This window comes from Pseudorca crassidens, chromosome 12, assembly GCF_039906515.1.
Source record: "Pseudorca crassidens isolate mPseCra1 chromosome 12, mPseCra1.hap1, whole genome shotgun sequence".
NCBI lineage: Eukaryota > Metazoa > Chordata > Mammalia > Artiodactyla > Delphinidae > Pseudorca > Pseudorca crassidens.
This window is the reverse complement of record NC_090307.1, coordinates 19,928,512-19,946,812: the sequence shown is the minus strand read 5'-3', so window position 1 is coordinate 19,946,812 and position 18,301 is coordinate 19,928,512. Positions and strand designations below refer to the sequence as shown.

The following is an 18,301-nucleotide window of genomic DNA, read 5'->3' as shown; positions in this document are numbered from 1 at the left end:
GTATTGCACCTCTATTAGTAGATTTATTTCTAGATGCTTGAAAATTTCTTTTCAATATCTCTTTAAGTTTTTAGTTTTCTGAATATTTGTTGATGATACACAAAAATTTGAAATAATCACTTATACAAATAGAAAATACTTCCTTAAATTATTTTTGTATACTGATTTGTATCCACGAATCTTGCTAAACTCTTACTTATTCTAATAGGTTGCTTGTGGATTCTTGGATTTCTATGTTTACAGTCCTGCTATATGCAAATAAGAGCATCTTTCTTCCTTATATAATGGACTTCTTATTTTATTGCCCTGGTTGGGACCTTCAGTACACTACTGAGGAGCAAGAATCATAGTGGACTCTTGTCTTGCCACCTTTTCTTCTCTCCATTTTACATCTCAACCCTTTTGACTGAGATTCCTTTCCTTCTGCATTTCTACCCTTTGCATTTCTTTCAGTGAATGCCTGCTGGTGAAAAACTTAGCCAAACTGTGTTTAACTAAAAAATGATCTTACTTTTACTCTTTACTTGATAGCTATTCTTGCTGAGCATAGAATCCTAGCTTGCCAGTGATTGTTTTTCAGTATATTGAAGATCAATTTGTCTTTTGACTTTCACTTTTGCTTTAGAGAGGTCGTTGTAATAAAATGTAATAGCTACGTTTTTTTAAAAAGGTAGGAAGCCAGGTTCCTGATGCTAAGTTTTCCAGGTACTTTGTCTTATTATTTGCTGCTCTAAGATTTATACTACCACTGAGAAGTTTGAATTATAAGTTGAAGATCCCAAGTTCTCCAACCATTACATAATAGTGGACTCAGAAACAATCAGAGCAACACAGGATTAATGAAACAGGATTTGTTTTGGCCATAAGGCAAAAAAAAAAAAAAAAAAAAGAAGAAAAAAACAACTAACAGTGATTTAAAGCATAAGTCATCTATTGTTTTCTTAATGGGAAGTTCAGAGATTTGGAATTCAGTTACATAACATTTTTTTGTGAATACAATATTACACACAGGAAGACATGTCTGCTCTTGAACTAAGATATATGTAAGTCTATTAATGGTTTGGAAAATTCATGTCACTAACTACTGCCTCCCTACCCAAAGTTGGCCTATACGAAATGCATGACTAAAAAATATCTTAAAGTCATTTTTTCTCTATTCTATACTGCTTGCCACTTTGCTAAAGGGTCAGACTGCATCAGCTCTCAGATTGTTGTGAAACATCACCTCACTTTTGCAGGCTCTATCAGGTACACTTTTCCTAGTGCAAAGTGGAAAAGTACCAAAGATGGTCTTTCTTTTCTAGTTCCTGCACATCTAAAAGATCAGTATTCATCAGAAACAGTGACAAAATAATTCAATCTAAAGCAAGATACAATGTGCTAAGAAGCAGACAAGATTTACCGTGGATAATCCTTGATTTGTGTACTTAAGAGTTACTGAGGTGCACTTATTTCCTATTTTTATCTTTAATTCTAGCTAAAGCTATTTTAATGTTTTCTTTCCCCTTGTCTATCTCAGTAGAGCCACTGACTTTCATACAGAAGATTTTACTCACCATTCATGCACATTTATCATGATCCAGTCATCTTAATATTGTCTTATTTTAGACAGTTTTGAAATTAGTCATCACCATAATCTCTCTATTTAGCCACAGAATTTTACAATATCCATAATCAAGGAGTGGCTTTGTAGGCTTTTTAGAAGCAAAAACTAAATTCCTAACCTGTGAGAAATCAAGTTTCAGTGATTTTAAGTAAGTTTTGTGAAATAAGGAAGGCAAAGGTTTACATCTGCTCAGAATCCTAGACTCTTAAAGTTGAGATAGTTTTCTGCAGGTCATTTTGGGAAGGGAGCAAATTTTTCTATTTACATTTTCCCAACTAACATAAATTGTGTACTTCTGGATTTAATTTGGAAGTTTTCCCAGGAAACAGATGACTATTACTTTGCATAATCCAGGTGGAGCAAATACACAATTATTAATTTAGCCTAAATTCAGTATTTCCTAACTTCTAATCCACAAAGTGAATACAGGTATCTTCGGAGCTCCATTGGAGATACCAACCCCTTCAGAATGGACGGCCAACAATGGCAGCATGCTGTGGACAGTGAACAAAATGCAGCTGAGTTGGTGAGTTTTGTACATACCTTTTAACTGCTTTCATGTCTAATGTTCTTGCTTTCTACATTTGACATTTAACCTTTCCAAAAATTAAGTTGCCTCATATTTCACGGAAGATGCAAAATGCCATTGCTTTAATATCATATATACATCATTTTATTTCCTTCTCCTTTTCATAATATATTAAATATGAGTTATGGTGTTTCCCCACACGTCAAAAACATTTATACAATTTATTCCATTAAGTCAAATAATTAGTTAATGATGAGCAAAAACCCCCCAGTAAAACCAACTTTTGAAGCTGTGAAAAGGAATGGTTTGAATTTCCCATTTTTTAGTAATCTGACAGGCAACCTATAACCTCTTAGGTCCCCCAAAACAAAGGGTAGAAGGTTTTATTAATAATTCTTTTTTTTTTTTTTTTAAGATTTGGTTTTAACAAATTTGTTTTTTGTTTTGCTTTGTTTTGTTTGTTTTGTTTTTAATTTCTTTTTGGCTGCATTGTGTCTTCGTTGTGGTGTGCGGGTTTCTCTTGTTGCAGAGCACTAGCTCTAGGCGTCCGGGCTTCAGTAGTTGTGGCTTCCAGTCTCTAGAGCACAGGCTCAGTAGTTGTGGCACATGGGCTTAGTTGCTCCACAACATGCGGGACCTTCCTGGACAAGGGCTCGAACCCATGTCCCCTGCATTGGCAGGTGGATTCTTAACTACTGTGCCACAAGGGAATTCCCTTTTATAATTCTTTATGAGTTTATTTGCTTATTTTAAAACATGTGGAAAAAACAGAAAATTACAAATAAAAAATTTAAAAAATCACCCATGATCCCTCCCAGAGAAAAGCACTGCTAATATTTTGCTTCTTGTCCCCCATCCAATTTAATTTTATTCTTTTGATTGCTTTGTTTTGTCACATGAAATTTTTGTCAATTTACCTAAATTATTTCTCCAAAATTCCATAAAGATCTTAATTAAAATTCAGAGAATTGAGAGCTTATACTACAGAAACCTTTTATAAGAGGACATTTGTTCACATTGTCTTTTTGTTTCTCAGTAAAGTTTTATGGTTTTCTTTACATAAGTCCTATGGCATTTTATAGGCTTAGCTATTTTAAATGCTTCATTACCACTGTGAATAGCAGTTGCTAGTACACACACACATACTCACACATAAAACAAGTGCTGTTACACATATGTTTTATACGTTTATAATCAGCCAATTTGATGAGATCTTATAACTTTCAATAGGTTATTCAGCTAAGTATTTGGGATTCTGTTTGTAAGCAAACATATCATCTGCAAATAATGTTAATTTTATCTTCACATTTCCATTATTTTTACACACTGATGAGAACTTCTAGAAAAACATTACCAGATATTGGTGGTAGGAGACTTTCTTCACTTCTCCTGCCTTTGAAGGAATGTTGTCCCTGATGTTTCACTGTTAAATATGATGGTCATTGCTGTGAGGTAGACATTCCTTGTCACATTTGGGAGTTGTTCTTTCCTTTTAGTTCTTTGAGATTGGTATTATTTATCTGCTTTTATCAGTTTTGAATGATGAAATTTGTTAAATGAGCCTTGAGCATTGAGATGATTATTTTATTTTCCTTCTTTGATCATTTAATATGAAAAATGTATTCATATAATTCATATCACTAAACCATTATTAGAGTTTCAGATTTTCCTAGAACTTGCTTAGTTCTTCATTTAATACAAGTTGGACTCTCATAAGTTTTTACATGTTTTATGTGTTTATTTTACTGGATAAAATAAATTTTCTTCACCCTTAAAAATCAGGGTTGATTGATTGCTTATTTTAACATTCTTTCTCTGTAGTTACCTAGAAATCCATACTGTTCAAACAAAGGAATGCACTGTGGTTGTAGATTGCCCATCGTGACCTTACAGCCGCAGTGGGTGAGATTTGGGGCCCGTGGTGCGGTGGGGAGTCTTCAGTAGTTCTCTGGAGTAATGGTAAGCCGGGATGGCAGGCTCTGCTCTGTCAGCCCTGCTGCAGGGTTCTCCTCCCCTTCAATCCCTCCCCAGCCACACCCCTCCTTGGTGGCTGTGTGCTTCTCCTGTGGCATCCCACCCCACAATCTCCCGCTAACACCGGGGAACCGCAGGCCCCAGCAAGTTATCAGTGCTGTAGTCTATGTCTGTAAGATCCTACTCCATGTCGGAGCTGACATCTTTTTAAGCTCAGTGAACTTCCTTTTATTTATGTTTAAAAGATAAAACTGTATTTAATGAATCATTTTCTAGTTATAAAATCTCAATATGTCATGTGAACATGGGAGATGACAGTGAGTCAAAGAAATACCTGTAAATTTCCATCACTCAGAGATAACTAATCTACATGTTCTGATATGCTTTTTCTTTATTTTTTCTCCCCTTGAGGGCTAATTAGATAATTAATTTATACTGCAATTTTAGTAGCTGATATATAAACTTAATGTGATATATTCCTGAGGCAACCTATTTGCATTTGACATGATGCCTTATTGCTTTAGTACAAAGGATTAACTAAGAGGGGAAATTTTGTCCTTATGGACTTGTGGACAAGGGGTGTGTGTGTGTGTGTGTGAGAGAGAGAGAGAGAGAAAGAGAGAGAAAGAAAGTGCGCTGATAAATTTGTTTGTTTAAATTGCGGCATTTGGAGTAATGAAAAAATTAGCCATATTCTAATTAAAACCATTTACTTAAGTTACCACTGTCTTATTGCTGAAATATTCACTTTTCATAATCTTTTGCAGGTGACAGCAAAACTGTAGTCACTCTGGAAACCATTTCTGGTGTGTCTATTGGCCTAATTGCTAGGACCCTTGCCGTTCTGCTCTTATATTTTGTCCACTTCAGCAAGCCCACCAACAGTACCACCATCATCATTCACACAGACAGCAAGTCCAATCATGTCACCTGCATCCCTGGTTCTGCCCCATCTCCTGCCTCATCATCCCTGCCTGGATCTCAGAGCACTCTGCCTTCTACCCCTGTGCCCAACCAAAGGTCCCCTACCAAGGTACCTCCATCTCCTATGAAGATGACTAAAACCACAATGCGGGGCCATGAAGTTGTCACTGAAGATGGAGGATAACGTTTTGGGGGCCTTTAGCCCTCCTCAAGCCAGATCAACATCCTTACTCTGAAGGAAGCACGTCCAAGGTATTCTTTCCTCCTGCCAAGAGGTTCCACAGCATTTAGCTTTATGAGACCTGCCCCACTTGCTCAATCATTTGCTGTATTCCCATATGAGAATGACTCCAGTGTTCTCAGTCTTGGGCCCTCCAATGTTCAAATGATTGGAAAAGAATTTCAATTGAGCTAGGTTGATTCATCCAGGCTGGGGCCCAGTGTTTCCTTTTCATCCTGTACAACCAATCTCAACTTCACTAACGAGGATTTTGACGGCTGAGGAAGTTGCCTGCTTCCTGTATGCTGGTTCTCAAGCTGGTATTTTTCATCCAGTTGTTGATTATTTCCCAATCTCATATACTTGGCTATTTTCAGCATTTCTATTCCAGTAAGGAAAGAAGGAAATGTTTAATTAATGTGGTTAATGAACATAACTTATTATATAACTATTGATCATTACAGAAGTTTTCCTACTATTGGGGAATTCAGAAAAGAGGGCAGATCAGTGAGATTAGAAATAATCAAGGAAGGTTTTAGAGAAGGGCTGAAAGTTGAACAAGGGTGAAAGTTTAAATTTAAGGAGAGATAATTAAAACAGAAAATGAGAGGGCTAAGGGAGTTTAATAGATTTAAAATCCAAACCACATTTATGGATAAGCACACTTACCCAAAATACTTCAAATGTAACAAATGATGTATTTTATATATCTGCACTTTTTTACTGATAGTGTCAATATTATTTTCTATACTTGATATTTTGCTTAATCTCTAAACTATTATAAACTACTACTTATAAAATTTGAACTTTTAAATTGTTTTGTACTTCATGCTATATAACTTTGAGTGCACATTGCTTATAATTTTCTATGAAACACAAGAGTCTTGTTCAATATTACTTTAATACTCACTAGAAGCATCCACATTTTATTCTGGAAAAGACTGCAGGGTTAAAATCAACTTGCCCATTCCATCCTCAACTTCCAAACTCTACAAAAGAGGAAGACTGTTCCAGGGAAGGGCACTCTTGTTCAAAGACTCAGATGCTATGAGTAGACACGAGAGCCTGGATCTGTTTTGCATACCATCAGAGGTTCTAAATAGGTTCCAAAAGTGTTTTTTTTTTAAGATTTCCTAAAGCAAAAGATTTTGTGTATATGCCATTCTAGGTTGATTTGCTGTAGTTAATCATAGGCCATGTAAATTAGTACAGACCTTGAGGCCTTGCTGAGTAATTAGGCTCTGCAAAAGAAAGATTAGAAATGTGATCATCGCTAGGTAATTATTATTTATGAGCAGCTAGTATTATTTCCCAGACACTGGGAAATGTAAACATTTGAGTCTTTGAAAAATAATTTTTCAAACAATTTACCAACATTATTTGATAATAGAATTTAAGAATGATGAAAGGCATTATATAAATTTTAGAAAAGAAATTTCATAAAGCTCTAGGTAAGATGAATGAGCAAAATGGAGAAAGTGTGCATGCATTTCTACCTGGTAGAGTTTTAAATCAATTCATTTCTATTGTGTTTTTGATTTAAATGCTTGTGAAGAAGAAAGATTAGATTCACTAGGTTCAAATGTGCTTCCTTATATGATTTAAACTTTGCTTTGTAATATAAAATTTAAAAAAGCTTTTAATACAAAGACCTAAAATAAAGGCACTGTTAATAAAGAATTTAAAAGAAAGTTTGGTATCCTAGAAGCCATTTTAAATAACTAGATGTTGTGATAAAAGCTGTTCTTTTCTTCCTTTGCTCTTTGAGATAATACAGAATGCACTTGGTAATATGGGGAGAATAACTTAATTGTGCTTAAGGAATCTGCTCTTAGCAATGAATTTCCTATGTTAAATATTGGAGGATATTGTAATTAGGGTTATCTGAGTTCATCAGGTTTCTGTGCTTTATAAAATGGGGTTGTGAATGAGCTCTTGGATTCATTTTTTGCTTTAGACTTTTACGGTTTAATAAAATCTTAAAGTATAAGCAGCATTGTGGAAAAAGTCTTCACCAGTTAAAATACATAACTTGGACAAAAATTTTACAAAGTACTATGAAAATAGTGAAGTGTGCATATTCAATAAATAAGTAATCACCCAGTGGTAATGATTTATTCACCAAATATTAAAACCATATATACGTTCTAATATTTATTATTTCAAAAATTTATTCACTATATTGAATGACAGTAATATATTTTAAAACAGTCAGGAAATTATTTAAAATATCTTCGACAGGACTTCCCTGATGGTACAGTGGTTAAGACTCTGTGCTTCCACTGCAGGGGGCCTGGGTTCAGACCTTGGTTGTGGAAGATCCCGCATGGCACAGCCAAAACAAAAACAAAACAACAACAACAAAACAATATTAAAAAACTAAGGATTATCTTAAGAAACCCAAATTTAAAAATTAAATTTAAAAAATATATCTTCTACAAGCAATTTTTGAGTCCATTATTTATTCTTAAATGCAAAGTAATTCTTTGCATTGTGGGATTAAAACGTTAAGTTTTCAAATACACTTCACCAAATAAGAGTGTAACTAACTTCTTTGGATGCATTACTAAAAAATGTTCTATTGGGCATTTTGTTTCCAAAATAGATCCATTTACTTACACTGAAAATCCACTGTAATAGGTAAAATCTGTACTCCATGATATGTCCACAATTATTTTAGGGGAACCTTTCAGAAGTTATACTGTGTGAGCCATTCACTTTGATATTGTGCAGTTTCAAAAGCTTTTGAACCTTGGAACCATCTCTACTTTGAAACAAATTATTATTTGCGAACTTTCACTTGCTTACTCTTTAAATTCTTTAATAATCTAAGTTTCTCATTAATTGCCATTATAGTGATAGGCAGCTAATATCAGTGTTATGATCAAGTCAAACATGTTTCTGGTTTGTCACATCTCTTGCTAACTTTGGCCATGGCATCCTGAGAGCCTTTTCCAAGTCGTGTAGGAGTCTCTCTTTGTCATTCACAATGGTCATTACCACCAAACAATTGCAAGCAGGCGTTGTTCAGGGCTAAGGGGGAACTCCTCAGCTAGAAAGAGTTCCCTTTGCCAGGAAACGAACAGCAGGGTGAGCAACAAGCTTCCCCAGCCTTTCAGGGCACTGCATGAAGTTCCTGCTTCAATTTTATCCTACCTAGACTGGCAGAGCTAAGAAATATAGAACTAGCTAGTCATAGGGAAGAAAAGCAGGGGCTACAGATAGCTGCCACTTAGCAAGAGTCAATGTGGTTCACAGTGACCTGATGGAACTTGAGGATGTTATGGTAAGTGGAATGAGCCAGACAGAGACATTATTATATGATCTCACTTATTTGTAGAATATTTTAAAAAAGCTGAAATTATAGCTACAGAGAGTAGAATGGTGCTTACCAGGAGCTGGGAGTAGGAGGGAGTGGGGGAAATGGAGAGAGGTTGGTCCAAGGGTATAAACTTCTAGCTATAAGATGAACAAGGTCTGGACATCTAATGTACAGAATAGTGATTATAGTTAATACTACTGTGTTAGGTACTTGAAAGTAGCTAAGAGAGTAGATCTTAAATGGTAATTATGTGACATGAGAGATGTTTAGCTAAACTATGGTGGTAATCATTTTGTAATATATAAGTGTAACAACTCAACATGTATATCTTAAACTTATACAGTGTTATATGTCAGTTATATCTCAATAAACCAGGATAAAATAAGTAAAAAATAAAATACTTGCTCACAACAAGTAATGTCATCTTTTCCAGCCTCAGAGTGGATGTGTTTGCTCTGAAATGTAGTTTGATTTTTAAAAATACTGCAAGCACAGATACTTCTGCATCAGTTGTATTTGTTTCTACATTTGCAACTGTCCTACATGGAAGACATGGGCTTATCTTACAAATGGAACAAGAAGCCGCAAGTTATTATTTCCGGCTTACTACACCAGGGACCTCTGTATCAGTTATGATAAAATTCAGCTATAAGTTGAATAGATGTTCCTAAACAATAATAAAGTTATGGAAGTTATAGAAAAATAATATATAGAAGCTTGTCTCTCATATACATTAAAAGACTGAAGGTAGCTTTTGAAAAAGTAATTTTTTGGTCATAAGAGACCTAGACTCCTTTATCTCATTGTTCTACATCCTCAGTATCTGGCTTCTATTTCCTGGTTCAAAATGGCTGCTTAAGCGCCAATCATTACATCTATATTCCAGTCAACAGAAAGGAAGAGGGATTAAGGGCTTGATCATTCTTCTAAGAATATTTCTCAGAAGTTGCATACAGTAAGTTTATTATAGCCCATTGCCAGAAATTCGTCATATAGCCACATGTAGCTGTAAGGAAGACTGGAGGATATAATGATTATTCTGGGTGTTTGTGTGACTAGCTAAAACTGAGGTTTCTATTTATAAGGAAAACAAACAGAATAGATATTGGGGCACAATCCAGAGTCTCTGCCCAACAATTCAAGCCAAACATTTTTAGATGAAAAAGTAAACATTTCACTCCAAATTCCTAATCTCTTTATGAGCCTCAGCTACTCTTTAAACTCTTTTATAAACAGTCTGGCAACCGCAGAATTTTAACAGCGTCTAATAATTGTGAATCAGATGCGGTCATTCACAGCGTCACTGAGTTGGCCTCAGGTGCCAAGCACGACGGCTGAGGATTCAAGTCTCCAGGAGTTTCACCTGGCGCAGGAGAGCACCAAGAGCCCCTCGCAAAAGGAGGGAGATCATGCCTGATGCTTTTGTGTATCTGCACAGAACCCAGCCATGTGTCTGACATAGAGAAACTACAAAGCAAGCATTTGATGAATTAAATCACTGACTACATCCCAGAAACATCAAGTAGAAAAGGACAGTGGAGATTATCCAATCCAAACTCTTCACTTTTGAGATGAAGGACCTGAAGCTTGAATAAAGCTTGGCCAGTGCTGGGTGTATGCAGGTATCGTGTAAAGGACTTTGTGTTATTTGCCCAGCAGTGCATTAGTGTTAAAGCTGAGACTGCATGGACTCAGATCTGGGGCTCTGCACTAACATGAAACCTTTTCACCTTATATTTTCTGACTTCCATTTTGACTTGCTTCTTGCATGTATTAATGTGTTTTAACTCACCTTTTATTAATAGCTACCTCACTTTTATGTATTTTTATTTCCAGTTGGAAGACAGGAAATCATGTTCTCTGATGCCATTTTATTCTTTATATTTTCTCCATCGTATCTTCAAGTTTGCTTTTCATTTTCCCCAAGAACCAGGTTTTCTTCTTTCCAGGTTGTAAAAGGTTTTATGTTTCTGCCTTAACATAGTATTTGAATAGTTAAAATGTACAAGATCTAAAACTAGGCAACCAGGACTTGAAACCTAGCTCTCTCACTTACTGTGTGACCTTTGGCAAATTACCTACCTCTCTGTGCCACAGTTTTCTCATCTAAAATGTGGAGGAAAAAAAAGACCACATACTGCGTAGATCTATTTTAAAGAGTTATCTTTAAAATAGTATAAAATAGTATCTGAATGATCAAAGCGGTAAAGCTAAGGTCTCTGTGGGTTTGTATTGATAGATAATCTCTTCTGGGGAAATCAATGAAGACTTCATGGAAAAGGTGGCATTTAGGCTGACGTTTGAAGAATGTTTAGGATTTGGGGGTTTTGAAAATTTTTTTGTTTGTTTTCTAATCTAAATGAAATACATGTGGGTTGCGAAAAACCAAATTTGAGAGTTTAAAGAAGTATGTGGGAAAAGAAGGAAAAAAGTCACCAATTTTTTTAGCACCAGAGGCAAGTACTTTCCCTTAGTCTTTTCTGCATTTTAAAATACTTGAGACCATATAAAACCATATGGCGGGCTTCCCTGGCGGCACAGTGGTTGAGAGTCGGCCTGCCGATGCAGGGGACACGGGTGCGTGCCCCGGTCCGGGAAGATCCCACATGCCGCGGAGCGGCTGGGCCCGTGAGCCATGGCCGCTGAGCCTGCGCGTCCGGAGCCTGTGCTCCGCAACGGGAGAGGCCGCAAGAGTGAGAGGCCCGCGTACCGCAAAAACAAACAAAACCCCCCCAAAAAAACCCAACCATATGGCACTTTGGTCATATTGATCAAGATTTATCCAGCATTTAAAAAAATGCTCATAGCCTTTAGCTCAGTAGTTTTGCCTATAGATCAATAAAGGTTATAATTAGGAATGCAGATAAAGACTCATGAGCAAAGATATTCTTCACGGCATTTTTATAAATAGCAAAAGGTATGGAACAATCTAAGAACTCCCCAAAGGAAGTGATTAAGAATGACCAGCAGGACATTTTTTGAGGAGATGGAACTCTCCTTGGATAAGAGATGTTGACAAGAAGCCCCCTGAAACTGGAAGGTAAAGGAGGTAAGGATGGGGGTACAGAGTAGTGTAATATACAGCAAGTTATGGGGGCATATAAAGGACAGTGATGCCTCTACTGCTTCCCGGACACACAGATTGACAACATAATTTGGGTTTTAAAATGCATGAGTTTAAGCCATTTTGCTCTTTCTTGCCATTTATGGGACCATCCTCCGGTGAAATGTTGTCTGTCACCAGGACAGGAAAGAAAGCAAAGGAGGTGTGGGCTGAGTAATCCAAGTGTTGAGTGAAGTACCTGCAGGTCAGAATGCACTGCGGAACACAAGGAATGCCACACCCTTCCCGTGGCTTCTGATTCCCTCCAACACCTCAATTCCTCTCCAGCTTGGCCTCGCACCCTCTCTTCTTACTCACTAACAACACAGGTAATCAGATCACAGAATTGTAAATGGAGCTGAGCTTTCCTAAACAAAGCTAATAACCAATGGGACCAGTATAAATTTCAAGTTCGATAATGGAGTCTGCTTGCTAAACATTCATAATATATCTCCGCAAAAAGATCTAGTCAAATTGGATGGCCTAATGGTGCCAATATCTGTGAGTTCTGTGTCAGGTCTCATGTCAGGTATGACGGAATGTATGTCGTAGGTAAGTCCCTTAAACTCTCTTAAGTTTCAGTGATGCCTGCAGAGTTGCCATGAGAATGAAAGGTAATAATATCTGAAAATTAGGGGTCCCAATATTGTCTTATAATAGAGGATTTGGGGGTGGTTGGGAGTGTGGGAGGAGGGAACTCTTTTTCTTTTGTAGGCTTGATTTTAAGGAAAACACTTGCAAGGAAATAAGAAAGGTAGAAGGAAATGAAAGATTTGAGGTTAAAAAGAACAACATATGATTCTTCTCTTCTACTTCCTTGTTTTGAATGAGAAAATGATTTGACTGCATCTTAAAAGATCTTTGGCCTGTGCATTTCTTTAGAGATGTCCTTCTCCCGTGGCTATGTAGGTGCTTGGTAACTACTATGCTATACAGAATAACTGAGTTCTTTCCTGTGTTACGTGAGAATCTCCTCTTTCTTTCCCTACTCTTCCTGCTTGCACAGCCACTTCATATACGTAGGGGTTTTGTTCTGTTTTTATAAAACACCTGCCTGTACCAGGTGATATAGGAGGCTTTAAAAATGTGTATGGAATGCTTAATATTTGTATAATTTGGCTATACCGGAAAGGCTCACCCTTGAAAAACTTTGAAAGTATTAAACTGGGCTCTGGTAAAAATGTAAATTGATTAAACCTATTTCAGTTATAAGGGTGTGTACCCTTATTACACCAGAACAAATTGGTTCAGTTGGTAGATTCTCTTACACAAATCAATTTTATGTTATTAAAATACATACCACCCCCATATATAATGATGTTTTCCTGAAAAGAAAAAAAATATTTTTCTGTTATGGGTATCGTCTTCTGTTTTCCAAAATGGTGGAAATGTTATTAGTATCAAGCCATTTTCACTCAGGTACTAGTTCTAAAAGAAGCATTTTCGTGTTTATTTAAAAAAAAGATGAACAGTACCCTGAAAAAAATTTCTGTGAGGGAATAGTTTGACTCACCAATAGATGCTTCCGAAAGCAACAGGCAGCGCTGACAAGCACACCTTAGTGGAGGAGCGGAGACATCTGGTGGACGCCAGATGGAAAGAAAGCAAGATACCAGGTCCACAGAGAAATTATGTTAAATATCTGAATGCGTATTGCTTTGCCTTTGTTAGCAACAGTTAAAATTATTTTAAATGAGATTTAATTAAAAAATTATATATATACATACATGTATATTATATATATATATATATATTTAGCTAGCTAGGTCCTCAAGGTTTTTGAATATCGTGTTTAGCTCTGATGCAAGAATTAATATTTTTTGGGGAAATAAAAACATGAGTCATCCAAAGATATGAGGGAAAAGCTTTCTCATAATTTGTTCTTTGTATTATTAGTGGCAATTTTTATCAAAGTTCAAAATGCAGGCAGAGAAAAAGCAATTCTACTTCTAGGAAAATATGCCACTCATATACTGGCAAAAGTACACAAAGATATCTGTAAATCCATGTTCATTAAGCATTGTTTGCATAAAACAAAAACCTAGAAAGAACTTGGATTTCCATTCTAGGGGAGTGATTAAATAACCAGCAAATGGCAATATAATGAAATATAACTGTTACAAAGAGTGAGATAAACCTATAATATCATTATTTGCTGAATGTGTTATAGTATTAAATCATTTATGTAAAAAGTATATGTATGCATCTGACTGTTTAGAAGTTCACAGAATACACATTTTGACTGAATGCCAAATGATCAAGGGTTAAGTCCACATTTGGCTAATGCTGAGGCCAAAGCCAAAGTCACCATTAAGAGAATGAAGTTTTGGTATATGTGGAACCTAGAAAACTGGTACAGATGAACCGGTTTGAAGGGCAGAAATTGAGACACAGATGCAGACAACAAGCGTATGGACACCAAGGGGGGAAAGTGGCGGGTGGGTGGGTGGTGGTGTGATGAATTGGGAGATTGGGACTGACATATATACACTAATATGTATAAAATGGATAAATAAATAAATAAAACAGAAAAGAAAGAGAATGAAATTTTGGGATAAAAGAAAAAATCTGACATTTTATTAATATAATAATAATGAAATTTTTATTATTCAAATTTTAGTAGGAAAATAGTGGAAGTTTACTATTATAGTGGAGGTAAATTAAGTTCTCAGCATTGACACAACTGCATTGTACTTAGGGTCCCTTTACCGCACATTAGTGATGCTAAGAAGATGTTCATTTTCAAATGGCACAGTGTATAATGTTATTTAACTTTTGGACAACAGAGTACAATTCAGGATAAAAAAATGTTAATCTATTCTCTAGATGGAATGTTGTATCTGGGTTTTGCAACTAAAAGTGAATAACAATCTTTTTGATAAGATTTTTGCATAAATTTTAGGTGCCAAAGACTTAAAACTATAAGGAATTGTCTTAAAACATTTTTCATGGAGTCTGTTGGTTTGAAATTTGAAGAATAAGGACAAAAATAAGATTTTGGATTTCTCATTTTTCTCTATAATATTTTGGATTATTGTTCTTTAAACTTTTTGATATCTTTTATGCTTTGACTGAAGATGTTTCATTAAGTTTGATGTTCATGATTTTTGAAAAAGAAATTTTGAAGCAGCAAAATTATATGTTTCTTTTAATTAATTCCCCAAAGGATGTGAAGAATTCTTACATAGAAATTTTTCTTGAAAAACTTATATTCTAATTGGAATTAAATAGCTAAAAATGAAAATGTATCCATAAAGAGTACACACTATGATACCCAAAGAATGCATATACTGTAGTACAAATAATAATATGAATTATTATACTGCATATGTATTAGATAGTCAATAAATATTGAATGGTTAAAGAACTTAATTTATATGTACAATAAATTAATAGAATAAACAGATTATAGACGTTCAAAACTGGAAAGACCTTAAAAATTATTCAGATACATTTGCTAATTTCTTTTTTCTTTTAATTTCCTAAGCCTTTTCACAAAAAATACATTTCTTAAAAGTCCTCTTAGGATTTTTTCAAAAATCATTTTATAGTTTTGCATGATGTATAATAAAGAAGTTATTTTGAGTAAAAACATTTTACATTAGAACAGTGTATTGTTAAAGATTGCGTTATGAAGTTTATTTTAATAAAATATTTAATAATATTACAAAATTATTTTCCACTTAGATGTTCAACCACTTTTAATTAACTTTAATTATATTAGAAAACACATGATTTGTCAACAAATAATTTTTAAAGTCATATTACATTGTATTTGATTTAGAAACTAACTGTATATAAAATGTAGAGTTAAATTGAACTATATCATGGTGTAAAAGCTAAAGCAGAACGTGCTTGTTGTTCTGGGGTGCAGGGAAGAAGTTATTCAGTCATTTGCCAGGTATTTATAGATTTTACTACATGGCAGAGATTCGGGGTGCAGAAAACATAACACCTAGGACAAAAATAGCCCTGAAGCTTTAATAGAAGCAGTAGATTACTGAGCTTCCAAGAACTGTTCTGCTCAGAGCGCTGGCCATAGCTGCACACCGAGGGCTCCTATTTGAGCTATAGCATCATGTTCCTACAACGCTGATTCCCTCTTCCAACTGCTTCCTATAGGTCTTTGCTCCTCAGCTGGTACTTAGACTGCTGCCCTGCAACCCACACATGGTTTGCTAAGAAAATAAGAGCTGGATTAATCAGGTTGCCCACCAGAAATAGAGACACAGATGTAGAGAACAAACGTATGGACACCAAGGGAGGAAAGCAGCGGGAGGGGGTGGGTGGTGGTGGGATGAACTGGGAGATTAGGATTGACATGTATACACTAATATGTATAAAAAGGATAACTAATAAGAACCTGCTGTATAAAAAAATAAATAAAATTCTAAAATTAAAAAAAAAAATCGGATTGCCCACACTGGGAACTTGAATAAAATCACACCGAGAGAAGAAGGCAAAGTTATCAGCAAGAAAGGTTGTGGTGTAGAGAGGACTTGGAGAGGTCACATGAAGTCAGCCAGATCTCTGAGCTGAAGGGCTGTGTATGTCTGCACATGTCAGATACAGCCCTACTGGGGAGCAATGAAGAAGATGATCGATAGTAAGAAAAGAGGAGGGCACACCTGCTGAGAAGCAGCAGAAACACCTTAAAGGATGCTGTGGAGGCATTATCCCTGGAAAGATACAATATCTTAAATGGAATGTTCTGGGGAAAATATTTACATCTCCACTCTGTAGACGCTTGCGTGTTTTGGATAGCTAGCTTGGACATTAAGGAATAGCAGCTCCTTTTTCTCTGAGAGGGGAAGCCAGACCTCTCCTGGGAAAACTATCTTGAATAGAAGAGCAAAGAGCTCCTACAATCGCTCATGGAGGAAGGGTGGCTGGGTTCCAAGGCAGCCAGGGTCTGGGTCAAGAGCAGGAACTCAGCCCCTCCGGGATTAGAAAAAAGTGTAGTTAATCATCCGGAAGGGGGCTGATGAAGCAGTCACCATGTGGCAGAAAACAAAACTCCCTTAGTTAAATAAGACCTTTTCCTAGTTTAATCAAGAAAAGCAATAGTTTATTAAGAGGGGGAAAATATACTGCACTTGTATGACACACACCAAAGAGAAACTGTAGGAACTCCCTTTTCACATCTGCAAAACATTGCATTTTCAGGACTTTCTTCATTACCATTCACATTTTACAGACATATTCATAAAATATAATTCAAAAAGTATCCGTTTTCATTGGAAGGTAATTACACTTCAGCATGGAGTGCTTGCATATTTTTGATATATTCTCCAACATTTGTTTACATTGATATGAGAAAAGAGGGATTCTTATAATATTTTTAATTTGAATTTATCTTAATGGAAGTTATTACTGATTATCTCAAACGTAGAAAACATACCATGAGAATATTTTACCAAAGATGGAAGCATGTGAGTCTATGTTCCAAATTCTCTGTTCTCTTTAGAGAGTGACCACTTTCCAGAAGTTAGCCTGATTCCTTGGAAAAATAAGTTCATGTTAATATCATAGAAGACTCTGAATTAGTGTTTAAGCCAAAGCCCACGCTTCTGTCTCCCTATATGGTGTCTAGCCTGTTTCTGAAGCACCTCCGTAAAGGAGACAGGATTCTGACCCCTTTGCCATCACCATACAGCAGGATAGAGCAGAGAAATGCAGGACATCAGACCTCATGGACAGGGCCTGCAATTGGAGGACTGTAAAGTAAACAGAATATGACCTTTTAGCATTTCGTAAGATGAAACAGGAAGACACGTGAAACACTTGAGATAAAGCTGTGAACCAAACCAGAATTTAACAACCTGTATTTTTCAGAGAACTAATCACGATTATCCATATTTGGATGATTGGCAGATACTTTCTTAAAAATGAAGTGATGTGGAAAGCAACTGAAAGTATTTGTGATGGAAGATTTTTTTTAATGAACTTTAAACTGAAAATTTAAATTTTGAAAAACTCATATTGACCACTGTAAGAGTAACAGCTGCTCAAAATGTAAAGAGTTTTCTGAGGAGATTGGTGGTGATATTAACACATGTGCTTTAAAAAATAATCTATAATGAAATGTTGCAACATTGAAAAGATCTGCATGACTCAGTAAGTCAGTATTCTTAAAATGACCAACGTATCACGTTACAAAACAATGCATGGGTAAGGGGATTAAGAGGTACAAACTTCCAGTTATAAAATAAGTAAGTGACAGAGATGTAATGTACAGCATAGGGAATATAGTCAATAACTTTGCAATAACTTTGTATGGTGACAGATGGTAACTAGACTTACCATGGTGATCATTTCATAATGTATAAAAATATCGAATCACTATGTTGTACACCTGAAACTAATATAATATTGTATGTGAATTATAATTCAATAAAAAATGCAAGATAGAATAATGGATTTTAATGCAACAGCACAATAAATTCATTGATGAGATTTCAGATTTCACATTGTGACTAACCTTTATGAAATAATCACTTGGGGAATTTTGGTGTATCTAGAAATATGGACGAATAACTGCAATTATTTGAAATGGCTATTGAAATGCTTTTCCCTTTATCAACTACATATCTCTATGAGCCAGATTTTCCTCATTATACATT

At 35.6% G+C, this 18,301-nt stretch overlaps 1 long non-coding RNA gene across 1 annotated transcript; it reads left to right on the top strand.

The window, feature by feature from the left end:
* The first annotated feature begins 1,700 nt into the window (after nt 1–1,700).
* Nucleotides 1,701–7,356, top strand: LOC137203271 (uncharacterized). Its single transcript, XR_010933020.1, has 3 exons — nt 1,701–2,132; nt 3,957–4,037; nt 4,877–7,356. It is a non-coding gene; the product is annotated as an uncharacterized lncRNA (long non-coding RNA).
* Nucleotides 7,357–18,301: the final 10,945 nt, after the last annotated feature.